The sequence below is a fragment of the Lonchura striata genome, chromosome 18 (genome assembly GCF_046129695.1).
Source record: "Lonchura striata isolate bLonStr1 chromosome 18, bLonStr1.mat, whole genome shotgun sequence".
NCBI classification, from domain to species: Eukaryota; Metazoa; Chordata; class Aves; order Passeriformes; family Estrildidae; genus Lonchura; species Lonchura striata.
In genome coordinates, this window is record NC_134620.1 from 14,244,347 (window position 1) to 14,271,558 (window position 27,212).

At 44.5% G+C, this 27,212-nt stretch overlaps 1 protein-coding gene across 1 annotated transcript in view; it reads left to right on the forward strand.

The window, feature by feature from the left end:
• TMEM132C (transmembrane protein 132C) overlaps positions 1-27,212 on the forward strand; it is a 183,270-nt gene that overhangs the window by 12,264 nt on the left and 143,794 nt on the right. The window lies entirely within an intron of this gene.

A 27,212-nucleotide genomic window follows, 5' to 3' on the forward strand; every position in this document is an offset into this window, starting at 1 on the left:
GGGGCAGTGTGCCTGTGGGATGGGTGGGATTTGTGGGTTTGTGCCTCTCTGTAGCCGTGGCGTGCAGGAGCAGAGCTCTCAGTGCCCCCTGCTCTGTGCTGCTCCTTCCCAGCCAGGAGGAAGCACTGGGGGCACACCAAGGGTTAAGGAACAGGTGCTCATCCACAGGCCTGCTGTCTCATTTTGCACACAGGATGGATAGCTTCCTGGGAAAAAATCCCAGTTTTGGGGCTGAAGGAGGGTATTGTCTGCAGGCTGGGGCTGTGTTTGCTCCAGGAGCTGGAAGGTGTGGGGCTGCTGGGGCTCCTGGCTCTGGAGCAGCCCTGGCAGTGAGTGGTGTGGCTGTCCCTGCTTTGCACCCTGTCAGAATCTGTGATATTTAAATGATCCTGGGATTGTAGAAAGTCTCTGATATTTCTGCCTCGCTGCCAAAGCAGAAGCCATAATTGGTCTGTGCTGGTTTCCAGGTTGTTTATTCTGTTTATCTCTCACATGTTCTGCTGCCCTGCCCAGCTCTGTCCTGCAGGGCAGTGTGTGGGGCTCTGCCCTCAGTGGGATGTGACAAACATTAAATACCAGAAACTCCCTGGGCTGGATTTACAAGAACGTGCCAATATCTGTCACCTACGTTGGACAGTGTGTCCCCAGCCTGAACCAACAGAAAAATGCCAACACCACAGTGAGACATGGAGGGCATGAAGGAGGAGAAAAAGGACAAGGCACACCCAATTTCCTCCATCTTGTCCCCTTTGGACCCCTTATCTAGAATCCTAAAATTTGACTTTTGCACCTGTGCCACACTTAATTATTACTTGTATCAACCACCCAGAGCTTGTAATTCATCCTGTGAGATTGAAAACTCTTTTCCATGGGCAGAGATCACAGCCAGTGTCTCTGGGGGTTCTGACCAGACACTGTCTGTGATCTCTGTCCATGGGTTCCTGACCCCTGCCAGGGTCCCAGACCTGCCAGGGCAGCCAGAGGTTCCCACAGCATGCTCAGAGCTGGTGGCAGCATCCTAAACACCTTTTAACAGCCCTTCAAAGACCACTGCCTTGTTCTCAGGAGCCAAATCACAGAATGAAGATAGGCAGGGGGTATCTGGTTCTAGGCATCTTCTGTTTCCTCGCTGCAATTTCCCTTGGTGTTCAGGACTCCATTTTCTGAATCCTTCTTTTACCTTCCCTTGCTGTAGCCAGACGTGGTGGATGAGTTTGCAGGTTAACTTGTGTCTCGTGGAAGGAGCAGAGATTGTAGAAGGACAAAGAGAATTTAGTGACACTCTGGAGAATTATTTTCAGTTCCTGTTCTTGCTGCACAGCACTATGCTGGGGGAAAAAAATGCACATTTCTGTTATGCTTTGATATCTTTTTATACCTGTCCCCAATGTAAGCAGGAGATTTGATCAGAATTTGCACTAATACTGAATCCTTCAGAAAATCAGGCCACAGGTTTTCTAATTAAGCATCAGTATTAGCAGATGCTTCTGAGAGTGTAGCTGCTAATTTTGCTGGGCTGCAGTTCAGCCTTTTAAAATCGTGGAAAATTGTTGAAGCAAAGGGCTGTGTAAGTAAATGTATTAATATTTCTGAAGTGTGCTGCATAGTACCATGATAAGCTGCCTAAAAAGTTTATCAGAATGTTCATAATTGAGTGCAACACTTGAATATTGTGTCTTGAATGACTGCATGGGGTTATACATAATGATAAAGAAATGGTGAGCAGCTGTCTGTTCTGTCAGCCTTACTCACAAGTACTCTGGAAGAAATAAATTGTCATTAAAGGCTGGATCTTAATGCATATGTATGTGGGGATGAATTAAGTTAAAGTCTGGATTTCCTTATTACTTTTTTAGTGCTTTCCTTGGCAAATGTAACATTCTTTTTTTGTGAAGGAACCTTCTGGCTCATTGTAGGCTATTCCTGCTGCTTTTAATATCCTTTGAGATTGATTCATGAAGTGCCAACATCTTGAGCTGTGGAAAAAGGGTAAGAATCCTAAAGAAAGACCCTGGATACACGAGAATAAATTTGAACTCAGACTCTTTCTGTGCCACTTTGATCTGAAAGAGACATCTTGTGATTCAAAGGAGCTTTGCTGTTAACTAAGACCATGAATTTAGTCAGTTCCATTTTGATGAAAAACTGATAGCATTAGCAAAATCTATAAAGACAACATCTGGTTCGAGTTTACTGGAGTGATACTTTAGCAAACTAAAAGAGCCATGTCTGGTAATTGTTGAATGTGTCTGTGTTTGATAACTGCTTGGAGGGAAAGAATCTCTGTGGCTGGGTGAGCTGGAGAACGTTTTGGTGCTGGTGATGTTGAGTGCTGAACGTGCTGGTGGGTACAGGGTGGGTTGGTGTGTGTCCCCTTCACTGGCTGGGAGTTCAGCATGGCAGAGTGAAGTTGTGAGGAAACCAAAGAGCTTGGAAGTGCAGGATGAAAGTTCCATCAGTGCAAGGATGCTGGGATCCCTGCAGACCTGCAGGAGGAGGTGCTGCACCCGAGTGCAAACAGCTTGGAACTGTGCATGCTTTGAAAAATTACCAACACAGCTCATGAGAAGGAAAAACCTGTGCATTTTGGACTTCTTTAGGTGTCTGAGCAGAGGGCAGGAGAAAAACAATCTCGAAGCAATGTTTTCCTATAAATTAACCAGTAAAACCCTTGGCGTGCTGTGTGTGCTCTGAGCAGTGTCAGGAGGATCTGCCATTCCCTTTCTGCACACTCCTGCAGAAGAAATACTTTTCCCCCACCAGATTTCAGATGTTGCAGAATCCCCTAAAAGCTCTTTGCAGCTGTCAGGGAATGGGGATTCAGCACATTGCAGAAAAGGCTGAGCACGCTGAGGTCAGGAATGGTATTGACCTGTATGGTTGAGAAAAACATTACAAGAACCTCCCCCAGTTTTTAATCTGATGTATTTTTTAGTTTTTAATTTAAATTATTTCTAGGCTTCAATCATAAAACTCAGGCTTTCTTTAAGATCTTTATAAATATTCCTGCTAATTAAGCTATTGACAGTGAAGCTGAGAAAATCCACTTACAGATTTTTTGAGTGTAGTGGTTAATGCTTTGAGAATTCTGTTGTGCATTGTATGAAGTTCTTTACAGTCAGCTTACAGGATGAAACTTTATTTGAATGCCAGAGTGGTAATTTCCTTCAGCAAGTAGCAGAAATAGGCTTAAGACAATCCATTAATTAATTTATTTTAAAGAAAGGGAAATAAGAATAAGAAAGTGTTTAGAGAGAAAGAAAAACAGAAGTGTCCTCTTTTAAAGTCTCAGAAGTCTGTTCAATGGCTCTAGAGTTCCTTGATAGTTCTTAGAGCGCCTGTCAGTGCCAGTGATGATATTTTCATCTGTTTACTGACACATCACCACTGAACTATGGTGTGGGAGATTCTTCAGCTGATAAATCAAGCTTTTATCCTCCTATCCTTCTTGCAAGAGGGCTTACTTGAAAGCAAAATAAATATTTCGTAGGTTCTTTTTTACAGTGTGAACAGAGAGCAGTTATTTGTAGTTCTGAGGGCTTTCTTCTGGGACCTCTTTTGGTTTCCTCAGGAAATGTACCTTATTCTCTTTTCCATCCCTTAAATGTCATATATTAAAAAAATCTAAGGAGATGGTGGTGTTCAAATAATTGTGACTGAGAACAGAAATCTTCAGTTCAGGCAGCCCAGCAGAGCAGTGTGTGTTTCAGAAACCTTCCTCTAATAAGCAGAAGTGGCCCGGAGGGTTTCTGTGGAGTTGAAGTGGCGTGATAGCACAGAGATGGGATGCACTGCAGATAAACCCAGGCTGAAATGCAGATTTTAATGCAGCCAGGCAGCCCAGCAGCTCTGCTCCGTGCAGCTCTGTGTGCTGTGCTCCTCCCCAGCCCTGCACGCCCAGCTCTCTCCTGGCTCTGAAGGTAAATCCACCTACTCCCTGCCACGCCAGCAGGTGCACAGTTGGGTTCTGGCCAGATCATCCTCGACAGGACAAAGTTGGTTTTGTACTTTGTTTTTTGGATGTGGCCATTATGTTGGCCAAGCTCCCACAATAAATTATTTTTATGTGCCTAATTCATCCTCGATGAAAAAGACCAATCCATTAAGGATTCTGCACTGTTATGTGTTCTTGTGGTGTATGACATCAGTAGGATGCCACAAGTTAATTACATTCTTAATTACAGCTTTGTATTGAATTAGGGTTGTATTATCCATAGAATAATTGAAAACCTGCTGAGATCACGTCTGGTAACATCTAATTGTATCCCATGATTTTTTCTCCCTAAACTTTAAATAAAAACTGGCATGTCATTTAGCATGGTTTTAATTAATTGACATGAGAAATGTAATTAGATCTGAGGCAACAGACCAACTATCTTTAAAAAACCACTCAGAAATTAATGCTATTTTGGGGAACAATTAACAGTTGCCAGAGCAGGCTCTATTCTCCTGCATTTCTGGAAAAACCTTGAGCGGGCACAATTGAAGAGAGGAGTTGCTGCTCTCAGAAGAGACACATTTGGATGTTCAGGGATGTTCTCAGCTTGAGGAAACTCCTTCTGCTCACAGCTCCAGGCAGAAGAAACCTCAGCATATCCCGGGAGGAGCACGGGGAGGGAATGATTCTCCCAAGCTGAGAAGGACAGGGCATGGCTGCGTTGTGCCAGCAGCAGCAGAGCTCCCTGGTGCCCCCAAAAGCAGGGAATTTCTCTGCCAGCTTTCACTGACTCCGGTGGAATTACCTTCTGCCTGCCCAGGGTTTCACCTGTGCCCCAGCAGGAGCTGCCTGAGCTGGGCTGGGTTCCCTTTCTGCCTTTGAGTTTGTCTGGAAGCTGCTTTGCCACCCAGAGCACGACCTCAGCTAACAGGGAAAAACGGGATTTCCTCTTTTCTTTCTTCCTGCACTTTGCTGTAGGAGATTCTTGCCCTGAATTTTAAGACTGTACCTGGAATCAGGCAGGACCTGGTAGTGAGAGCAATGGTACCTGAGTTAGGCAGGACCTGGTAGTGAGAACAGTGGTCAGGTACTTGGCCAAAACACTGGGCATCTTTTCTCCTTTTTTGTAAAAATCTTCTCTGGGATCTTAAAGAAAACTCACTGGACTTTAAAGAAGTCATTGAGAAGGAAATGCAGTGAACGGTGTGTTCAGTGTCAGCATTTCTGAGCCCGACTTCTAATCAGAAGCTTTGGATCTGTGCTTCTTTTTCACTTTCCTTTTGTAGGAGGCTTGAAAATTGTTTGGATTTGTGTTTTGTTTAACAAATTATGATTTTTTTCTCTATTGGTGTTTTTCTGTAGAGACAAAGCTCTTCATTTAAATCCACCTATGACAAAGCTTTAATTCCAGGGTGAAGAATAATGTCCTTTGGCTGTTTACAGAAATATTTGTTTCAGGACATAGAGTTATCTCCTGTGTATAACCTGACTTAGAATTTTTTCTGTTTGATATCTCTAAAATGAACGTGCACTATTCAGACCTGGCTGTACATAAATCTGCATCTGCATGAGCAGGGGTGGTGAGAGCAGGTCTGAGCTCTCGCTGTGCTGGGACAGCAGCAGAAAAGCCCTGGGTGCATCAGCTGGGAGCTGGCTGGCAGCCACAGCACACAGAATGGAGGGAATGTTTGCCTAAAAGACTGGATTGTGTCAGGCGTGACTAAGCAGGAATTTCAGCTAAAATGCGTTAGCAAATTGAATGCTCGGAGCAAAATAAGAACGTTCACGCTCTTATCTTTGTTCACTCGGGACTGGGTTTGATTTTTAATATAAAACATCAATGGAGGGAGGGAAAGGAAGCTCTGCGGAGTGTTCCTTGATTTTTAGGAATGCTGATGGAGGTGGCTGCTGACTGTTTTGCCATGGCTCTGTTTACATTCCTGGTGGAATATGTGTGCCCTTTACTGGCCTGTGGCTCGTGGGGCGCTGGGCTGTCAGTCAGGCAGTAAAATACTTTAATTACCCCCGTGCAGGGCCAGAGAGAAAGGGTGGGAAGGGATGAAAGGAGTTCACTTCAGGCTTACTTTCTGACTGTCAGGAGAATGATAAACTGGAAGTCCTGGCTATTATTATCCATCCTTTCTCCAGGAAGGGCATTCCTGATGGGAAGAGGTGTTGGGGTGGATGTGCTTTGCAGGTCCTGCTTTGAGGGTATGGGAATGGCCACTGCAGAGTGGTGGCTCCGTGGACTTTTATCCAGCAGCTGAGATAACCTAGAGCTGAGACAGGGAGAGATTTCCTCCCCCTGCTGCAGGACTATGAGGTTTTTGAGATGCTGTGATGATATTTTTTAACTACTTCTTCCCTTCATACTCTTAATTTCCTTTTTACTTTTTCCTTTGATACCAAAAATGCTTCCTCCCAGGTAGAGATCTTCAGCAGTTAGATTGTGCTCACCTGGAATAATTGGGAACCCCTGTTGCTATAAGGTTTCTGGAAAGCTGTCTCAATTAATTAATAAACAGGTAGGAAGCTTTGCTGAAATACGTGACCCTGCCTGCTCAATCTCTTTTTTTTCTGGCCTGCTGTGTTCTTTGTTCATTACTTTTCTAATGATTATGTATGCAGCTCAATGAGCAAATCACCATATTCATATTTGTCCTCTACTTGGATTTAGCATGTCAAACACTGCTGTTCTGGCAAGGTTCAGGGAACTTGTGAAATGGGAGAACAGGGCAGCTGGAAGCTCACAAATTAGTTAAAAGGTAATTCTGCATGTTTGTTGTACCCCTGTATCCCAGTGTTCTTGGGAATATAAGGAAAAAAGGGATTTAATAATGGAGCAGATAAGGTGTGGTGACCAAAAAAAGGGCTTTTGGAGCTAGAAACCATTGCCTGGCAGTGAAGGAATGCACTCAGCACAGCCTGGAGAGAGCAGTGGCCCTTGTGTCACTGCTTGGACCCGGGATGGAGCTGGACAATTCTCTGTGCTGGGGATAGCATTGGAGCAGGAGTCAGCTGTGGGAAATGGTGTCAGAAACTTCATGCCACGCTGGTGTGCTGAACTCACGTTTCCAGCAAATGCTCCTCTTGTTTGTGCAAAAACCTCGTGTTGGGCACAGAAAATTCCTTGCTGAGATCCCCTTTGCATCCAGGCTGTTTGCTCAGAATTGATGCTGGGCTAAGCTTTTGGGGGCAGAAAAAGGGATCCAATAGGCTGAATGGGTGAAGTTAGGGAGCTCAGTTTTTCTTGCTGTGGTTTCTGGCAGATCCCTGTCTCCTGGAGCTGGAGCAGTGAGCCCAGGAGGCGTGTGACACTGACATGCAGCTGTCTGTCTGTCTGTCTGCCCATCTCCCTGCAGCACTGCCCCAGCCTCCCTTTTTCAGTGATAATGCTAAATGAAGTCCCAGCTTGGACAGCAGCCAGGTGTCAGCACATGGCAGAAGGTTTTAATTCTGCTTTTAGAAAGCAGATAAGTGGTGTGCTAATATAAGCTAATAAAAGCACAACCTCCCTTCTCAGTTGGACAGCTTGAGAGTGAAGATGATCATGACACTGCCGTGTTGTAGGGTTTTGTGTTGGAGCCTGTTAAAGCTCTGATTATTACAGCTGTCTCTGTAACGTGCTGCCTCACCATTATAACATCTATTTGATTATATGCAATGACACAGCCACCAGATACATTCATTCCCTGGGAAGCTTTCTGTCTCTTGATTATGTGCTTTTTTCACCGTTGTGTTCGGAGTCAGACTCTGCTCAGGATTCATCACTGCTGTCGTCCTCTTCCATCCCCCTCCCAAGTGCAGCCTGAGAGCTGTGTTCCTGAGCCATCACCAGGTTATTGCATTGAGCTGCTTCCTCTCTGAGAGTCCCCAGTTTCTCTGGGTGTGCTGGAACTCGTGCCCAGGACAAGCTGATTATGCTGTAGTGTGTGCATTCTGGTGATCACTGCAGACATCTGGTTTCACTGAAGAAATTCAGACTGGAATGCCTCTGAATGCACAAATGGACTGAAATTAGTGTTTTTAACATTAACTGCAGTAGTGCTTTTTAGCCTTTTTCTCTCATTCTCCACAGATTTTAACCATTTCCACTCTTTAGCAAGTCTGTGCTTGAGTTTGAGATCCTCTGTAGCATTGGAGAAAGGCTGCTTTAATTTTATGGCTTTAAAGTATTTTTTTTTTAACACGTGGGATTTCTGCAAATTGTTTTAGAGACATCAGTGAGAACAAAGTGACCACCTCTCCCACTGTGAGACTGACTCTGTTGTGGAAGGTGAGCATTTCTCCTCTACAAAATGCCAATTTACAGAGGAGCTGGTTGTTAGGCACATTTTGGGCACTGAGGAATTTCAGGGTGCGAGTCTGGATTTGCAGAGGAGAGTGCTGTTTTCAATGCATAAAAAACCAGGTCTGACTTCTCCAGAGCTGGCCAGGTGCATTTAAAACCTGCAGCTCCTCTGTTGGGGCTGCTGAGCTGACCCAGGACAAGCTGTGCCAGCACATTCGGAAGCATCTCGATGGCTCCTTTGCCAGGCTGCTGTTTGCCAGCTGAATTTAGCATTCTCCTTCCCCTGATCAATGGATAGATTTTTCCCTCAGATCCTCTTTTATTTTTCGGTTTCCTCTGGAGCTTTTTTTCCCCGTGGAAGATGAAATCTGTCACAGGGGCTTAGATTTATGAACTGCTGCCTGAGTCGCTTTGTGTGATGTCAGGGCGGGAGAGGAACCGATTGTATCCTTAGAACTGGCTTAACAGAAAGGCTTTGGATAATTCTGTAGATTTTTAAGATGTTGTGTTGGCTTAAGTGATTAATGTGAAAGCTTCAAAGAAGACTAAATATTTAAGGCTTTATTCTGCCCTTACTTGTACCCGCGCATATCTCTGGATTTTCACATTTGAATGCAAAAGTAATTCTGCGTTTCCCATCCAGCCCTTCCCCTTTTCACCTCTCCCCCAGTCAGATTGCAGAGCTGGTGCTCTCCCTTCCAGCAGCTGGTGAGCAGCAGTGCAGCACTGCCAGGCCCTGGGAATGGGGGAAGGCAGAGGATCCTGGTGGCACACAGGGCATCATCCCCATCTTCAGTGCTGACTGCTGCTCCTCTCCATGCCAGGTGCCAGCTGTGACGGTGCTGTAACTAGAACTCTGCATTCAGACAGGGTCAGGAGCTCACTCAGCCTGGAGTGAACTTTTTACTGTCCCACTGTGTGTTAGGGAAGGCAGAATTTGGGTGGGAAGGACTGACTTGATCCCCTCTGCTCCCTTGGAGTGTCTCATTAGGGCTTTCCACAGCTGGATCGTCTTTGCTAGGGGAGTTGTGGTTATTGCACTGCTCTTCAGCTCCCCTTCCAGAAGTGGATGCCTCGGGGGTGGGCAGTGATGCAGCTCTGAGGGAGGTGTGTGTGGTTGGTTTGCAGCACCATTGCTGTGTGCTGGGGCTCCCGGGCACGCTGCAGGGCTGGGCTGGGTGGCACAGCTGGCAAAGCTGCCAGCCCAGAGGAGGGTCAGTCATTGCTGGGAGGGTTGCTGAATTCATCAGCAGATGTGTTTTCCTTGTTGGCCCTTGCTCTGGGTGGTGTGTGATTGCATCAGGGCAGCTATTTGCCTTCTGCCCCAGGCAGCCCTTCCTGATGGTTTTTTTTTCCCTGATGGGTTTTTTTTTTCCTGATGGGTGTCTCCTGCCCTGGCTTTGTATCCTGCCAGGTCTGGAGGTGCCAGCCCTCCCAGGAGCACTCCTGGAATTGTTCACAAGGGCTCTGCTGGGCAGACTAGATGTGAGGATGCTTTCCCCAAGAATGGACTGCTCAGACCCATTCAGCTGATGTGTGGGAGGAATCTCTCAAATGTCACTTGCAAGAAAATGAATTTAGTAACTGTGGCCCTGAGACAGGTTATAGAGTGAGCTGCTGGTTAGCCATGTGTGCTGTGTGACCTCTGCCAGCCACAGCAGGCAAACAGGGGCATTGCTGGATTAAGGAGGATGCTGATTGTTCAAGATGTGGGGGGAGTTCCACCCCTGGAGAAAAGCCTAGAGGACTTTTTATTACAGCTTTGAAGGGCACAGCATTTGCTGTGGTGATTCACTACTTCTGCCAATTTGTAGTTGAAAGGTGGGCTCTCTTCATTCAAACGGATTGATGGCTCTGAAGAAAGCAAATTTAAGTTGGTTTTTAATCCTTTTTTTCTTAAGTAAGAGCATTGCTTTTCTCCCAGCTGCGCAGAAAGTGAATCTGATTGCTTTCAGTTGTTCCTTTGTGGAATTCACTTACGTTCCCTTGCAGTAACTGAGGAAGTGACTGACTTTTTCATTATACTTTCCATAGTACAGATTGGCACAGAAGGTCCCTCTTGATCTTTCATGAAGTGGCATTGTAATTCAGGAGGAGGAGGGAAGAGGGAAAATCATTTTAACTTCTCCCTCTCCCCTGCTCGAGTTCTTTCTATAAATCATTCTTGTGCAATGAAATAATTACTACTGCTTAGTAAAATCACTTGGAATTTATCCCCAAGGTGGCAAATGGTAAAGCTTGAGGAGCTGCTGAGGAGTCTGTAGAGCTCTGGAGCTGGCAGTGGGAGGCTGGGAGCTCTAAGGGGGATCTGACTTTGGGAATCCTGAATCCCAGAGTCAGAGTGACTCGGGCCCATAGCAAGGAGCACGATTCAGCTGATGCTTTGGATTAAGGTTTATTGGAATCTGGCTCTTCCCCACTTGGTACTTGAAAATAAAGTAAAACCTGAACTGAAATGGAGCATTCTGTCAGTGGGTGCTTTTTCTAGAAAAGTCATTATTCTTTTCTTTTTGTAAGAGGCTGAGGCTTCATTTTACCTCTGCAATAATCAAGATGCAACGTGCCACAGAAACTAGTACATTCATTTAGCTGTTTGCTTTGGTACTTCTTTATGCTTAGAGCACATACTCAAACTGTGTTCCTGACTATTTCCTCCCTGCAAAAAAAAAAAAAAAAAAAAAAATTAGTGTGTAAATATATTTATATAAATATTTTGATGAAGTGCTTCTATGCCTGCCTCACACTCAGTCTGTACATGGGATGTTCTCTCTCTCTCTCTCTCACTGATGCCCTGGTCAGTAACCTGTGGGCTGAGGAATATGTTGATGAATATAAACATATTGATAAATATAAAAATATGTAATGTCAATACCTCTCTGTGGCTCACTCTGGAAGACTTTAAACAATGTTTTGGTTTTGAGCCCACTTCTTCCCAGTTCCTGTGGTGTAATTTTCTACAGTTCCACTGTCCCTCACCAAGTGCCCCCTTCTCACCTCACCTTTAGCTGAAAGAAAAGTGATGTTTTCACATGTGAGTCCTGGAAACACCTGGATTTGTATCCCTTAAGGCTCTTTATGCTGCCTTTTTCCCCGAGGAGCCAGGCCAGCTCACATTGCAGGGAGCAGGAGCAGGGTGGGATTTGCAGGCTCAGGAATGAGCTTATGGGCTCACTGGAAAAGGAACTGCAAACACTTTTTATTTTGGGTTTGCAGCAGCATCAAAACCCTGACTTGGTCCTTTTCAGAAGGAAGTGAGGATGAGAGGTGTATGTTACTGAGACGCTGCCTCATTTATCTGTATCTTCTCTAAAATCTGGATATTATTAAAATGCCACAGAAGTTTAGCTGGAGCGAAGGAATATGGAATCTCTGTTAATATTGAGGATGCCCTTTGACTTCTACCAGTGGAGGATGTGATGTTGTAGAAATATATTTAAAATACCCAGCTTTAAAGCATCTTCCTTATTAACAGTCTTTCTAAGTGGAAGAAGTCTTTTTTTTTTTGGTGCTAGTACTTAAATACTGTAATTTGCTATAAATAGTAGTTAAGAAAATGGAGAAGTTTGTACAGTTCTCCAGTTTAGGTGATTTGGACCTATTTTCAGTAAAAACTCTTCAAATGCATGCTAACTTGCAAAATGAGATTGCAGCATGCCTCATCATACTAAAAAGCATATTTTACCACAAGGGTTTCACTAGAAATCAATATAGAATACTGTGCTTGTTAGAACTATTCTAATACTCTTCTATTAATGTGAAAGTAGTTCCCTTTTCCCCCAAGATCTTTGGGCTGCTTTACATCTGTGATATCTTCTTTACTTCTGTAGGAGACTGACTAATTGCAGGAGCTCAGCTATTTTGTGTTTTGAGGAATTAGCCATTAAATAGCTCAGACTTAAAATCTTCTTTGATTGATTACATGTAACTGTCTGAATTGCAACAGTAATTCAATGTAGCAGCCCTTGCTTATGAGGTGTAAAGTAATTTATCCTGCTAATAAAACATAATTGTGTGCTTGCTAAGAGAAAATATTAAATTCATTTCTATTACTCTGTATTTTTATATATTGATTCTGTTTGAATTTCTGCTGGAATATGAAAAAATATTAAATTGCTTCTTGATAATCAGTTGCTTCTTGTCAGAAAGATGACTTTGAAATCCTTTGCAGTGGAAAAAATCAAGACAAAGAAGTTCCAAGCAGAAGTTGTACCCTGTGAATGTAAATAGGTTCTGCACTGTAATTAGTGATTTTCTAGGGCTGGACTGGAAAACACCTTTGATGTGTCCCATCCCTAATTCTGCAGTGCGTGCCTCTGTGGGTAGGCTTTGTTCCAGACGTGCCCCCAGATGTTTCGAGCTCTCACTGAAAGCTGCCCAGCTTCCCCGCTGGTGCTGGGCTTTGCTCCGTTTGCCAACTTTCCTGGAAAGCGTCAGTGCTTCAGTCCGCTGGGGGAATGGTTGGTTTGTGTGTTTCCTTGGTACTTTCAGAGCAGTGGGATTTCAAACGGCTGAGCTGACTACAACTGGTTCTATTTCAGTTATGTTTCAGCTGTTTGTTTCCATTTTGTTTTCTTTCTTTTTTTTTTTTTTTTTTTTTTTTTAAACCGTGAGTCATGCAGAACAGAGATAAGGGCTTGCTTTGTATCTCAAGGTGGAAAGTTCTATTCTTGCAGCCATCAGTTTTAGTGTCATTTAATAATAAGTCCTTGCTTCTCTGTTCTTATCAGTAAATTTTGCATGTGGATTGTTAGTTGTTTAATTCTTTTTCCTCAGGTGATTTTCTGCTATGACATTGTTTGGTTTTTTCTTTTAATTTGAGCTGTGATTTGAAATCTTGCAAACGGAACACAGGGTTTGGCACAGGTACAGTCAGAGCCAGGAGATGCTGACTGACTCCAGGGGCTGTTGGTATTGAGGGTGACTTCCCAAATCCTAATGACATGTGCAGAGCCCAGGTGAGTGGAACTCCTCCTTCCCTGCAGGAATAGCTTGTGGGAGCAGTTGTGTTGTGCAGAGCCCAGGTGAGTGGAATTCCTCCTTCCCTGTGGGAGCAGTTGTGTTGTGCAGAGCCCAGGTGAGTGGAATTCCTCCTTCCCTGTGGGAACAGTTGTGTTGTGCAGAGCCCAGGTGAGTGGAATTCCTCCTTCCCTGTGGGAGCAGTTGTGTTGTGCAGAGCCCAGGTGAGTGGAATTCCTCCTTCCCTGTGGGAGCAGTTGTGTTGTGCAGAGCCCAGGTGAGTGGAATTCCTCCTTCCCTGTGGGAGCAGTTGTGTTGTGCAGAGCCCAGGTGAGTGGAATTCCTCCTTCCCTGTGGGAACAGCCTGTGGGAGGAGTTGCGTTGTGCCAGAGCGATGCTCACACAGTGTCCTTCAGCCAGCAGGGCTGGGGGCTGTGCTGGGCTCCCACTGGGCTCCATCCCATGCTCGTGGGCTCTGCCAGCATCCCGGGCTTGGGGACGGTCACAGACCAGCGCAAAGATTGTTTCACTGGTGCAGAAGTTCCAGGTGGCTCCCGCAGGGTGCAGATAAGGAATATGAGAGTGTAAACTGATGTCTGTGGTTAAGATGGGGCTGTGAGGTGGATTCCACCCGAGCTGAGTTGGTTTTCAGGCGTGTGGATGGCACGGTGAGTTTGCAGAGTCTCACCCAGTCCCAGCGCTTGGATTGTGGCTCCTCCGCACTGGCGTGGTTGTTGCTCCCGAGAGTACGTGTTCATCCATTGCATCTCCGTGTGGCAGTCAAAGAATTAATTACTCTGAGAAGGGACAGGCCTCCAGCTTTGAATGGATGAGAGCTGCCCGCTGGGGCTGTGGCACGGCTTGTCCCAGCACTGGCGGCGGCCGCACGGGTCAGCGGCTCCCGAAGCGCGACACCGTGCCAGCGCCCACGCCGCCGCTCCTCAGCCCCTCTCCTGGGGGAGCTCAGGAGGGGAGCTGGGAGCCCCCGAGCCATTGTTCACAGCCAACAGGTTTTGAGGTTCTCATTAAAACAAAAAAAAGCAGCGCTTTATTTAAGGCCGCGTTGCCGGCGCGCTCACCTCGCCGAATCCCGATTGTGTGAATGGCCCGGCTTCAGTGCTGCTGGATGTTTGTTTCATTATCTAATGTCCCTTATTGATTTTCATTAAAAACATGTCAGCATTGATTTTGCTAAAGCACCCTCGGAAATGCATTCTGACCCTTTTTTTAACATTGAATCCACTGCAGAGTCTCCCACTGAATCGGTCTAAAGCAGGATTATTTTCTGACTGAGAAATGTTGATTAAATATTTTGATGTGTGAGTGGTTAAGACTGCTTTAAGAACAAAGCGTGCCACGGGGAAATGAACTGAGACAAGGGAGAGGCTGAAAGGGAGGATGCTGTAAGCCAGGCACTTTGTCCATTCATGCATTGCTATTTAAAGTTAGCACTGGAAATGAGCTGAAGGCCTGGTGCTGTGCATGAGCATCAGTTCCCACTCCACATTGTATTGACATGATAGGAGAAAGGAATACCAGTTTGAAATATAGTTAAAGCTGAGTCTCAGAAGAGTCTGAGTACAGTCTTTTACCTCATTGTGATGACTTTTCAGGAAGCCTGGTGTATTTGTTGTGTAGTTTTAAAATGCTGTCAGTCACAGAATTTAAATTACCAGCTGATTATTTCATATGCCTGTGTTCTTTTCCTGCTCTCCTCCTCCTGCTCGTTGTGCTGATTTCCCATCTCTGAGAAATGGGTTCTCAGACACATCTGGTGATGTGCAGTGACACATGAGTGATGTTCTGGGGTCCCTCACAGTAACTCCAGCACAGCTGCAGGACTCGCAGCTCACTGCTCCCAGACTTGTGCTTGTGTTCGTGCCTTAGTTACCATTCACAGAACTGACACACAGCTGAAGTTCAGTGACTGGAAAGTTCTGATACTGCTGAATTGACTGTTGAATTTAAAGCAGTGGCCTGCTTTGGGTAATAGTGTGCCACAGCAATCCAAATCTTGTCTGAAAACAGGAAAAGGCTTTCAGAGTCAGCTTTGTGTGCACCTCTTTCTAAAGACAGACTAATTGGGTTTTCCCTATAATTTTGACTTGCTTCTCCTGCCCCATAATCTGGATTTTGAGTAAATAATTTTGCTTGTTTTTCTCTAGATTTGTATATTTCTCAGTGCACATTAAGCTCTCAGCCTTTTCTTCTTTCCTCTTTTACTGTGCTGTGTTCATGGTACTCCTAGCTGTTAGCAAGGCTCAGTGTGTTTTTGGGATAGGTGACCTGTAAACACTTGCTGAGGGTTTGAGAGTGGGACCATCTCTGCGAGTGGGACCAGCTGGTGTAGCCAGCCCTCCCTGGCACCTCTAAAGGCACATAAATTCACATTTCTCACCTCTGTGTGGCACAGCTCTTGTTGCCCAGAGCAGGGCTGGAGCAGCAGGGAGCTCCACAAGGCACAGAGGTATTGTAAATACAGGTGAAGCTGGTGGGAAGAAATGCTGATGTCTGACTCCAGCTCAGAAGGCTGAATGATTTCTTTCTAATAACTATATGATAATACATTAATATACTATTTAAAGGAGATACTAAAACTACATAACTATTTTTTCTAACTCCCATTATCTGACTCACTCCCAACTCATGCCCCTCTCTGAGCCCAGCCCCAGGTGGGTTGGATTGGCCACCAGGCTCAAACAATCCTCACCAGAATCCAACCCAGCAATCACCCCAGGGAAACAATTCTCCAAACACATTCCACATGGGAAAACAAGGAGCAGAAATAGAAATTGTTCTCTCTTTCTTTGCCCTGTGCTCCTCAATGAGAAATCCTGAGAGAGAAGGATGTGTGTCCCAGCTCTGGAGGTTCAGATGGCCCCAGGAATGCACCAAACCCCCCAAGGTGCCTGGTGATTGTGCAACCCTACACCCCCGGCTGCAGGGAGGCCAGGGGCTTCTTCCTGACCCCCACCTGCCACTCAGCTCAGCCCTGAAGGATAAGCTGATCTTTTGAAGTCCAGGCTTAAAATGGTTGAGGCTGGAGGGCATTTGTAATAGGTTACTGGGTTAGCAGGGAGCAGCAGCAGGCTGTGGATGCTATCAGCTTTGCTTTGATCACACTCTGGAGTGCTGTGCACACACACAGGAATTTAATAGCTACTGCTTAATGCTTACCTACACTGTTTGTGTTCCCAAATCAGAGCCAGAGGATGTCTGACACCACCTTTTGCTTGAGCAGATACATCTGAGAGCTTTTCTCCGGAGCTGGTGCCTAAGGAAAAAGTTCTTTTCCCTGATAAAACAATGAATGAACTTGTGGGATGTTTAAATGTGTGTCAGTGTAAAATGCTGTGAGGCTGCTCCAGCGGGGAGGTTTCAATGCCACTGAAATGTGGCACAAACCTACCCAGAGCAATGCACTGCAAATGCAACTTCTGAAGGGGAAACACCTTCCTTGCCCCTCAAACAGCCACACCATAAATTCTCCCCCTCTTTTGGTTTTAGTGCTGTTGTAAAAAGGCCAGGCCTGCTTTAAAAACCTGAAACTTTCTCTTACAATGGCCGGGGCTGAGCTTTGAGGCACTGCCACAGCTCATTGTCTGTGGAAGAACCCTTGCTGGGAAGGCTGTGATTTATATCAGCCTGCCTGTCATGGGGTGAAAGGAATGCCCGGTTTTTCATTTTGATCAAATGTTAGGTTTGAAAACCACCCACTGCTGTAAACTCAGTTGGAGTGGAGAGATGAGATGGAGCACATTGCATGCTTTGTTGCTGAGATAGTGTTTTAAGGCTGGCTGAATCTGTTTCCCATTGCTGAGTGCAGGGAGCAAAGATGAGGATTTAAGAAAGGGAAAACTAAACTGAGTATTTTTTTTGTCTCTGCTTTCAGTGAAGTAGAAGATGGGGTGAGGGCAGTTCGGGAATATACATTGTCTTCAGTGCAGACACGAAAGGAGGAAAAATCTTTGGTGTAGATGAGCTTGTAGAGAAGATGGGGGGGTGGAATTTATGGGGGTGAAATTTTACAAAGGACTAGCAGAGATAATCACTTAGTTCCCACTGAAAGCTGCTGGACCTGCCTTTATGCCTAAAACTGGGAGGGGAAGACAAAACAATTCTGATCTGTAGTTGAGTTTATCTCCTTTTTGAAATTTGCAGTTTCTCCTATCCCCTCTTTTTTGTTCTCATTTTGTCTTCTGTTTAGCAGCTTTTACATGCACTGTCCTTTCTGAAAGTTTGGATGCTGATACCGTTCCAGAACCATGATATTCTTTATTTAAAATGCACAATAGTTTCTGTGGCTTTTTCTTCTCTTGACTGTGCTGGCAACAGCATAGAGGGCTTTCCCAGTTTTGAGTTTCATCACAGGTTTCCAGCTTGGACTGCCCTTAAGGTATAAAAGCATCTGATCTGAGTTTGTGGCTTTGAGTTTGTGACATTGAGTTTCTGATCTTTCTTTGGTTAATTCTCATTTTGGCTGAATTTCATGATGTAGAGTAACATTTTACCTCATTAACATGACTTTACATTCACTTGGTCCTAAAATGAGCATTCAGAAGCCAGAATCTGAGTTTTTAAGCTCGAGAGCTGGGAGCAGTCCTTGCTAAGGTTGTGTTAAGTGAAAGCTGTGATGAGTTCCTATGGGCTCTTCTGTTAACAACAAAGAATTCTGTGCTGTTGAGTGTCTGTAGATTGTGATCACAATCTTTAGATAGTTCTGTGTGATGCTCATGAACAAATTTTATGATTAAGGATTGACTACTATGAGTAAGAAAACCACTGTATCTTGCCCTGCTGTAGTTCCATTTGTAAATGTAAAATTAGGAGATGCAGATAATTTTCCAGGACAGGCTGTACAACCTTGGGCAAACCACGTCTGTGTTCACCTGATACAAGAAGGGATCATGCAGCCTCAGAAGGGTGCTTTGAAGCTGAGCACGTTCAAGATTAAAATATTATGGTGACAGTGGTGAAAAAACCCCCAGTGTGCTCCAAGCAGTGCATTTGATCAGTCCTGCGGGTCACGGGAGATTTAAAGGCCATCTGTGGTACGACTCCATTGACTCCCATAAAGCAGGATCAAACGTGCTTCGTGCATCTGTGTGGTCTGACCCCTTTGAATTCTCTGGTCAAGTTATGTCAGGGAGGGAGAGAAGCACTGAGGTTTGCTATCAGTTTTTATGTGGGTCTTTACAGGAAACAAAACCGTGTCAACAGCTGATGGGAGTCGTGCAGGTTTTGTCACAGTTTCAGGGACGTGAGGAGCAAGCTGAGATGTGCCTTTTAAGTTACAATATAAAAGACCTCAATATTTTTTGAGGCAGTTAATATGGGCGTTATAAAGGAAATTATTTCCCCCCCCATGAAATAATTTAATGCCAGAGCTGCTGAACTAGAACACCAGCTATTATTTTAGGAATACAATTTAAACTCATTGTTTGTCCATGTTTTTTTTAAGCCATAGATTACACCTTTATTAGTTTTGTGTTTCCAGACATAAAGAGGGGAGTTACTCTGTGGCCACATAGTTCTGTCCCAGCTGGGAATGGCCAGAAGGGCTGGCTGCTTACAGTCCCTAGCAGTGCCCCACAAAGGTGCTTTGCAATCTAGGAAAAAATCCAAGGTTTGTTTCATCAGGGCATCAAAGGCTGAGTTTTTTTAACATCAGGCTAGTACTGCTTCCCAGCTGGAATGTGTTAACTGCAGGCATTATTGTCAGAAATGGCAAACATCAGGTAACATTGCACTGTGGAGCTGGAAGTGATTCTCAGACTTCTCTTGCAGCTCTCATTCTTGAAATCTGTATCCTTCATAAGGTCCAGGCCTGCGTTTCTTGCTGCTTGGTATTAACTTTGTGCTTGTTCTGTTCAAGGGGTGAGCAGAGTACTAAATGCCAGCGTTCTGGAATGTTCTCAGAGATGTGGGGTTAGGATAACGTTTGCTTCTCTGTTATTTTGGTGATGTGTCTGTACCTGGGGAATCAAAGCAGGGCTGAGCTCTGACAGGTCTGGCTCTGTCTGAGACTCTTTTGCAGATAAGGATTTTGGAGTTTGAGTTTAACAGCCATTCAGAAAACACTCCAGGGCTCCCAGCAGTGAGATTTTGTGCTACTGAGTGCAAAGACCTTGGAAGTAAGAGCTGGAGATGTTTCTCAGTGGAAATTGATGTTACAACTGTCTCCCCAGCTCCTGGAATGAAAGCTTGCACAGTGCATCTCAGTGTACCACCAGTAAGATTCTTTCTAGTTGATAAAAGGAGATTATCCATTGAAAAAAAGCAGTGTAAGTTCATTTAAAGTCCTCCTTATTACATAAAATGGGAGGCTTAGCATTTCTGCATTTGATCATATATTGATATGTAGTTGCTGCATTTCTGTCACTTAGATCAATCATATTTGTGCACAATCTCATTTGTTTCATTTGTGGGCTTTCTGAAAGAGATGTGAAATTATTCACAGCAAAAACTGAAAATATGGAAAAGCAAACTTTGACGTGACAGAATATTATCACAAAGTGGATTACTGCTTTCTATACCTATGTAGATATGTTTGATTCCTTGTTACCAGGTTAAACATTAATGATAACTATTGCAGGATAACTGGGTACTTATAAGTCACAGAAAAGCAAAAACTTCTGAATTTACTGCTAAACAGGCAGTGTAAATTAGGGAATCCTTTGGACCAGTCCCATTGAGCCCTGGAAGTGTGAGGACCTCAATATTTGATAGAAGCCACAGTCCTGCGATGGAGAGAGATCTGGAAGGAGCTGGAGGGTCGGCTCTGATCTCTCTGGTGAGGCTGGAATTTGTCCAGGGGATTTATCTGTGAGGTTCCCTCCCACACTTCAGTTCTGTGCATTTGTGGCACACATTTTACTGAGCAGAAAAGGAGGCTGCTGAAAGCTGCCTTAAAACCACAGACTCTGAAGGGATCGGGGGAAAAGAGGGCAAATTCTTTTTCATTCCCATTTGTGCAAATAATTTGCAGATTAAGGATTTTGGCTGAGAAAGAGAGGCTCAAGTCTGAAATGTATGGCCCCCATGTGGGCTTCATATGAAGCAGCTGAACAGAATGCTTCATTTCCAAAAGCCACTGCTCAGCTTCCCACTCCGTTCTCAGGGAGATGATGAAGAAGAGAAAAGACGAGTTTGCAGCTGATTAATCACTGGGAAACAGTAATCACTGGTGCTGTGTTTGGGATCATTATTCAAGGACTTCCAGACAGAAATAAACCCATGAACTACCACAGTAGCTTTCTCTAATTATTTTTCTGTGCTCAGCCCTACTTAGTGTACTGAGTAAAGCATTCCTCTTCTTCCAGTTTGTGGGCAGTGATCTCTGGGGCACAGATTCAAACCCTCCTGGGGAGTTCATTCTAGAAGCTGACTCAGTGTGACCATATTTACAACTTTGAAAGATGCGGTTTATTATGGAATTCATTCTAAAATCATAGCTAAGGGTTTATATAGCACGTTTAAACGTATATATCTGCTTGGAAAATAGGTTGAGATAGATCTTTGTCGTGTTTAAATAGGCACAGCCTCTCCAGAGCAGAAAGAAACCGAGCAGGTTTCCACCCACAGAAGTTTGGACCCCTTTGATTTTCCTTTTCAGTGTGTATAATGCATGGAGAGAGAAGACAACTCTCTTTAATCTGGGAGAATTTAGACACTCATCAAGCACTAAAGAGGCACCATGCCGAGGCTGAGAGCCGAAATCCCGAGGATGAAATCGAGTAATTGCTTTATCTCTTTCTTTTCAGACATCTTGCAAGACGCTTAAAGGCAAAACTAAAAGTAAATGAATGAATTGAGCTGAGTGGATTTCGGGGTGGGTGGATGTACTAAACTTGCAGGGAAAATAGCAGCAAATGGGTGACATTCTGTGCAGCTGGCAGCAGCAGCATTCAGGCTGCACTGGGGCTCTCTCAAGCATCTCACTGAAGGGAAAATGTGCTTCAGAAAGGACAACTTTGATCTGAGTTGTTTTTTTTTTTTTTTTTTTTAAATAGCTAGTAATCAATTAACTACCTAAATACTGTGTTCAGCAGTTAACCATCTTCATGTCTGTAATTGCTCTGAGATCCCAGTATTTGCCCAGGCCCCGAGCTGTTGCAGTAGTGATTTAGTGATTTTTCTCATTAATATAATTTGAGGGATTTGTATTTGCAGAAAGACAAAGTCTAGAGGAGGGGAGGCAGGGAAGGACTGGGCACTCTTTTTAAATGAGCTATTGAGTCTGCATAACAACATGACCATTTTACAGTCACATTCTGTTGCAGCCAGTTTTTCATACTTTGCAATAGGTTGGGATCTGTTTATTGCTACTGGAGGGTTTTGTTTTTTTTTTCCCTCAGCTTTTTCTCATGTATATGGTTTTATGCTTCTCATCTAGGTTAGGAACAAGAAATGCAAATTTTTTACCAGACTTGAATAACCAAGCTGTTTCCAAGGAAAAAAAGTTTCAGGCTTGGACGTTAGGTTCTGAGCAAAGAATTTATGGTATTTTTGAGCTCACTTTGTGTAAACTGTAAATGAGTAGTGATACAGCAAACTTAAGTAAGGCTAGTAATAAAAAAGTAAAAAACCGTACCAGGTTCTTTATTTATGGCTAGGAGGCTTCTCACTGTTGGGAAAACTATTGACACCAACTTTCAGCTGCAAAATGAGGACTTAGCATTACAGACCAAATTTTGCTTAAGTCCCAGAGGCCAGATTCTCACAAGAGCTCAGCCTACAAGATAAAGAAAAAAAAAAAAGACATTTCCAAATTGACTAAATTTCTAGAGCCCTGTAGGTTGGATCTCGAGAGTTGCTGCCTGCTCCCAGACTCCAAATTTAGTAATGACAGTTCAGCCTGAAAGTCTGCACCCTAGATGTGTTGTAGCTTTAATTTTGGCCCCTGAGAAGGCCAATTAACTCATACAGACCTAATGATGGCTCATCTGCACTTTAATTAACTGGGGCTATGAACATATTCAGTACAGGAGCCATACAAGAATGCCACTCACATTTCACTTTAAGTGTTCTGTGTTAGACACCATCACCCAGGAATGAGCTGCTGCTATTAAATTTCATAAACAATCATTTGAAATAAAGAGTTGTCACAGGGGCAGACTTAAGCAGCATTTTAATGTTGCATCAATGGCACTGCTGAGCTGAGAATTACAGAACTCCCCTCCAGTCAGAAAGGAAAGGTCACCAGCTCTTGGTCATACTCACCTGAGTGGCCAGGGTGTGATTTATTTATTACCCGAGTGATTTATCTCTTCTGGAAGTTACAGATGTGGTTTGGGAGGTCATGAGGCCACCAGCCCTGCCTTGGCATCTGCCCTGGGAGCAGCCAGAGTGTGTGTGCCAGTCTTGGCTGCTGCTGGCAGCTGCTTGTCACTGAACTGACTCTCCCCAGTGAAGAATTGTGGCAGCAGGGCAGTAATAAATTCAAAGCAGTCACTGTCATGGCCACAGCGGGAGAATTTTTGTTATTTTTGTTTCTCATATCCACTTTCTGAGATGTGTGATTTAAGGGAACCATGTATGTGATGTGGCTGGGGGATCTGAGTGCTCACTGACTGATTTTAGAGGCTGAAGCAGCTTTTCCCCCTTGTGTTGTGCTGCAAACCTTCCCTGTCCTGCGCTCAGCCAGCTCACAGGGACCCTGTGCAAGTGCTGCTGCTCCTTTTAGGACTGAGGAGTAGGGGGCTCTGAGCAGTGGGGGGAAATTGAAGTTGCTTTGAGGAAATAAATGATTCCTGCTCAGTGCAGAGCTGTGGAATTACGACCCTCCCAAAGACAAGATCCATGTTCCTAAAGCACATCACCTTGCTGGGAGAGGAGATGAGAACTGACTCAGGTCCTCTTTGGCAGCTCTGTGGGTTTAGTGTTTTGGAATTTCTGGGGAATCCTGTTAGGGTGAGTCAGCTCAGTCACAGAATGAAATGTGCCAATGCATGTTTGAGGAATTTGCAGTTCACTGAAATGGTGTAATCGGGGCAGGGAAATGGTAGCATTTAACCTGTGCCTGTGTGGAGTGAGCTGCTGTTCATGCCTCCTGGCATCATTACTGTCTGCAGAAACACAAGAGTTTCTCATAGGTCATAGATGTTCAGTTCTTTGTGGATACCACAGTAATTCTCAACAAAACAAATACAAACACATTTTTAACTATCCTGTCACGTTTGGAGTTGCTGAACAGTTCTCCAGTTCTGTGATCAGTTCAGCAGGAATAGTTCTCTCTGTCTGCAGTAAGACCAGGTCAGGCTCAATCTCCAGGAGTTTCATACCTTGGAGCAAGTTCATGGATTCTAAGAGGAGCTGCCAACGCCATCTAGAGTTGAGGCTGCCTGGGATTTCTCATTATTACAGGAATTATTGTAAGGAAATAACACCTATTTCTCAGCGCTTTTGGCAGAAATACTCTAAAAGAAAGAAACAAATACTGTCCATTAGCAGAGTGCCTTTTTCAGCATCACACTGAAGAAGGAGAGATGTGCTGCAAGTTCCTTCTCTTCACTCAGGGGGCTGTGTTTCATTTTTCCTGAAGCAGTTTTTTCTTCTTGAATTCTTTTCCTTTGCTCTTGAGTGCCAGGTCTGGTAAGGTCTGACACACCCAATAATCCCCTTCATATCTGCAGTTACAAAAACCTGGAGAAACCCAAACCTACCGTGGAAACATGCTGGTTTAATCAGGATTTTTATCAACTGTTTTGCTTTGTTCCCCCGAGTGTTTCAGGATGCTTCCATAGTAGGTGCAAGGGAATTCTGGGAGATGGAAATGAGGATTTCTATGTAAAATGTGGGATTTGAGGGGGTTTAGAAGGAAAGGTGAACCGGGTGAAATGGTCAGATCCCATGATTTTCATGCCTGTTTTTCAGCTGGGAAGGCTGTTCTGAGGCACTGAAGGAATGGTCTCAGATCCCTTCCCTGCAGTGTGCTGGAAGTGGGACTGGAGCTGGGATGAGCAAGGTGATCATCTCACAACAGCAGAAAATTCTTATTTGCTCCATGTCATCCATGAAGAGTTTCCTCCTGCTTTGTATGAGGAGTGTGAGCTTGAGTTCAAGTAGTTACTTCTTAAATGAGATTGAAAACAGCTAGTATTTAGTGTTTTAGTGAATTATCTAGAGACTAGGAATCAAATCTAGGCGTGCCAACTTCTATCTTGCTTCTCTGCCCATTAGCCCGTGCTCACCTTTCAAGATTTGTTTCAATTGGCAGCATTTCTAATGAGAAATGCAGCTTTAAAAACCAAAAGGACGTTTGTCTTCTTTAGTTCTTGAGGTGCTTTATTGTGAGGCTCGTTATGGTTCAGCTGAAGCTTTTTGAGTAGGGGACAGTGTTGAAGCTGGAAGGAAATGAATGGAAAATGCAAAATAGAAGGAGATTTAACAGGACGAAGTTGTTCATGTGGTTATTTGGTGGCTATGGGAATTAAATGTGCCCAAGAAATTCCCTACTTGACTATCATAGAACTGATTCCCACCAACATAAAATACTAATATTCCATCTGTGAGGTTTATTTATGCTCTTGCAGTAATAACTTTAAAAATGCTATGAAAAATCCTTTATTTACATTAATAATGCCACTAATATTTCCTGGATCTGGTGAAGTTATTGCTTTTTGCTGCTTAAGGAGATATAGTAATTCAATATATAAGCTTGAAGGAAAATGGGGAGAGGTGTTTCTCTGAAAGGAAATGAAGCTAAAGCTCCTAGGAAATATTTCTAGCCCACGTCAAATTGAAACATCTCCAGCAGAGATATTTGCCAGTAGGTGTTTGGTGGGTCTGTTCCTGAGCATGGACACTGACAGGAGCCAGGCTTTTGAGGGATGGGGTGGCCAGGGAGGATGAACCAGTTCTGGCTGAGGCTGGAAGGAACTCCCAGAAAACAGAAACCTGCTGGAGGTCTGCAATTTCCATCAGTGCTGGAGGAGCCAGGAGCAGGCTGGAGCAGTCAGGGTGGGTTTGTGGAGAGAGGGGAAGGGTGGTGTGGAAACCCAGGGCATCCCTCTGGCTGCCCTGGCAGGGGTCAGGAACCCCCCTGGACAGAGCCCCCAGAGACACTGGCTGTGATCTCTGCCCATGGAAAAGAGTTTTCAATCTCACAGGATGAATTACCAGCTCTGAGTGGTTGATATCAGTAATAATTAAGTGTGGTGCGGGTGCAAAAGTAAAAATTTAGGATTCTAGATGAGGGGTCCAAAGGGGACAAGCTGGAGGAAATTGGGTGTGCCTTGTCCTTTTTCTCCTCCTTCATGCCCTCCATGTGTCACTGTGGTGTTGGCATTTTTCTGTTGGTTCAGGCTGGGGACACACTGTCCAACGTAGGTGACAGATATTGGCACGTTCTTGTAAATGCAGCCCAGGGAGTTTCTGGTATTGAATGTTTGTCACATCCCACTGAGGGCAGAGCCCCACACGCTGCCCTGCAGGACAGAGCTGGGCAGGGCAGCAGAACATGTGAGAGATCAACAGAATAAACAACCTGGAAACAGCACAGACCAATTATGGCTTCTGCTTTGGCAGGGGGCTGACAGACAGAGACTTTTACAATCTCAGAATCATCAATAGCTCAGATTCCGACAGGGTGGGATGGGCTGGGCAGAGCAGCACAGCTGGGACTCGGCCCCCCCTGCCCTGCTGGGCTTTGCTCCTGGGGCAGATAATTCAGTAATTGTCTGGTGCTTCATCCCGTAAACAGCTCTGCTCACAGCCTTGGGACTGCCAACACCACCAGTGCCAGAGCTCACCCTGGGTCAGGGTGGCTCCGTGTGCTGGAAAAGTCTCTCCTCCAGCCTGAGCTTCCCAAGAAAGGCTCAGCAGTCTCTGGTGTTGGTCTCAAGGCAGTTTATTGCAAGTTATCTAAAAGATTTTCTCCTTGGGCTGCTGTGGTTTGCTCAGAGCTCAGGCAGAGGCACACACACACCCTGACATCCTCTCTGACCCCGACTGCTTCTTCTCTCCCACCCAGGGCTGCTGCTCTCTTTTATATGGGACATTACGTGTTACATGGGTACAGTTTTCCCCAATGCCTATTACCTATATTAAATGGTGCTTTTCTATCTTTTATATGGTACATTACATGTTACATGTGTGCAGTTTTTCCCCAATGCCTATTACCTATATTAAATGGTGATTTTCTGTCTTTTATATGGTACATTACGTGTTACATGTTTACAGTTTGTCCCCAGTGCCTATTACCTATATTAAATGGTGATTTTCTATCTTTTATATGGTACATTGTGTTACATATTTATATTTTTTCCCCACTGCCTATTACCTATATTAAATGGTGCCTTTCTACTCTAAACCAATCTGTGAGTGCCAACATCACCAAGAACATGGAGGTAAGGAAGAGGAAAGAGGGAGGACAGGGCAGGCCCAAATCCCAAATCCATCTTAAAACCTCTGACCCCCATGTACAAAACCAAAACCCCCCTGTACAGCACTCACAAACTCTTCCCTCTACTTTGTGACTACTTCTACTCTAATATCGAAACTTTTGTGACTTCTTGTTCTTCCTTCAATGGTTGGTAAATCATTCCATGGCTCAAACCCAAAATCCCAGCTGTTTTCAGCTGCCTGCCAGGGTCTCAAATGCTTCTGACCTGGGCCTGGAACCTCCAAAAATGTCTGAGGGACATTTGGAGTTCCGACACACCAGCAGCCCTGTCAGTGCCTCTAAAGCAAGATAAGGTTGGTGTAGTTGTGAAATGCTAAGCAGTAAATATTTTGCTTGTTTGTTTCTACTTAAAATTGAATCTTGGAGGATTTACATGCAAATTCTATCAAATACCAATCTTTGTTCAGCCTTTGCTATGTGTTTTGATTTTTTTCTTTCTCTCATTAATTTGAAAGCATTTGGGAAAGGAAAAGAGCCAGTGTTTTCTAATTGGCTAACATAAAGGGAAATTGCTAAATCCATATGTAGGCACCAGACTGTGCTTTGTTTCTTAATGGGGCTAATTCTACTGAGACCTGAGCATCACCAATCAGGTTGCCCGTGCAGGTATTTCAGTTTAAGAG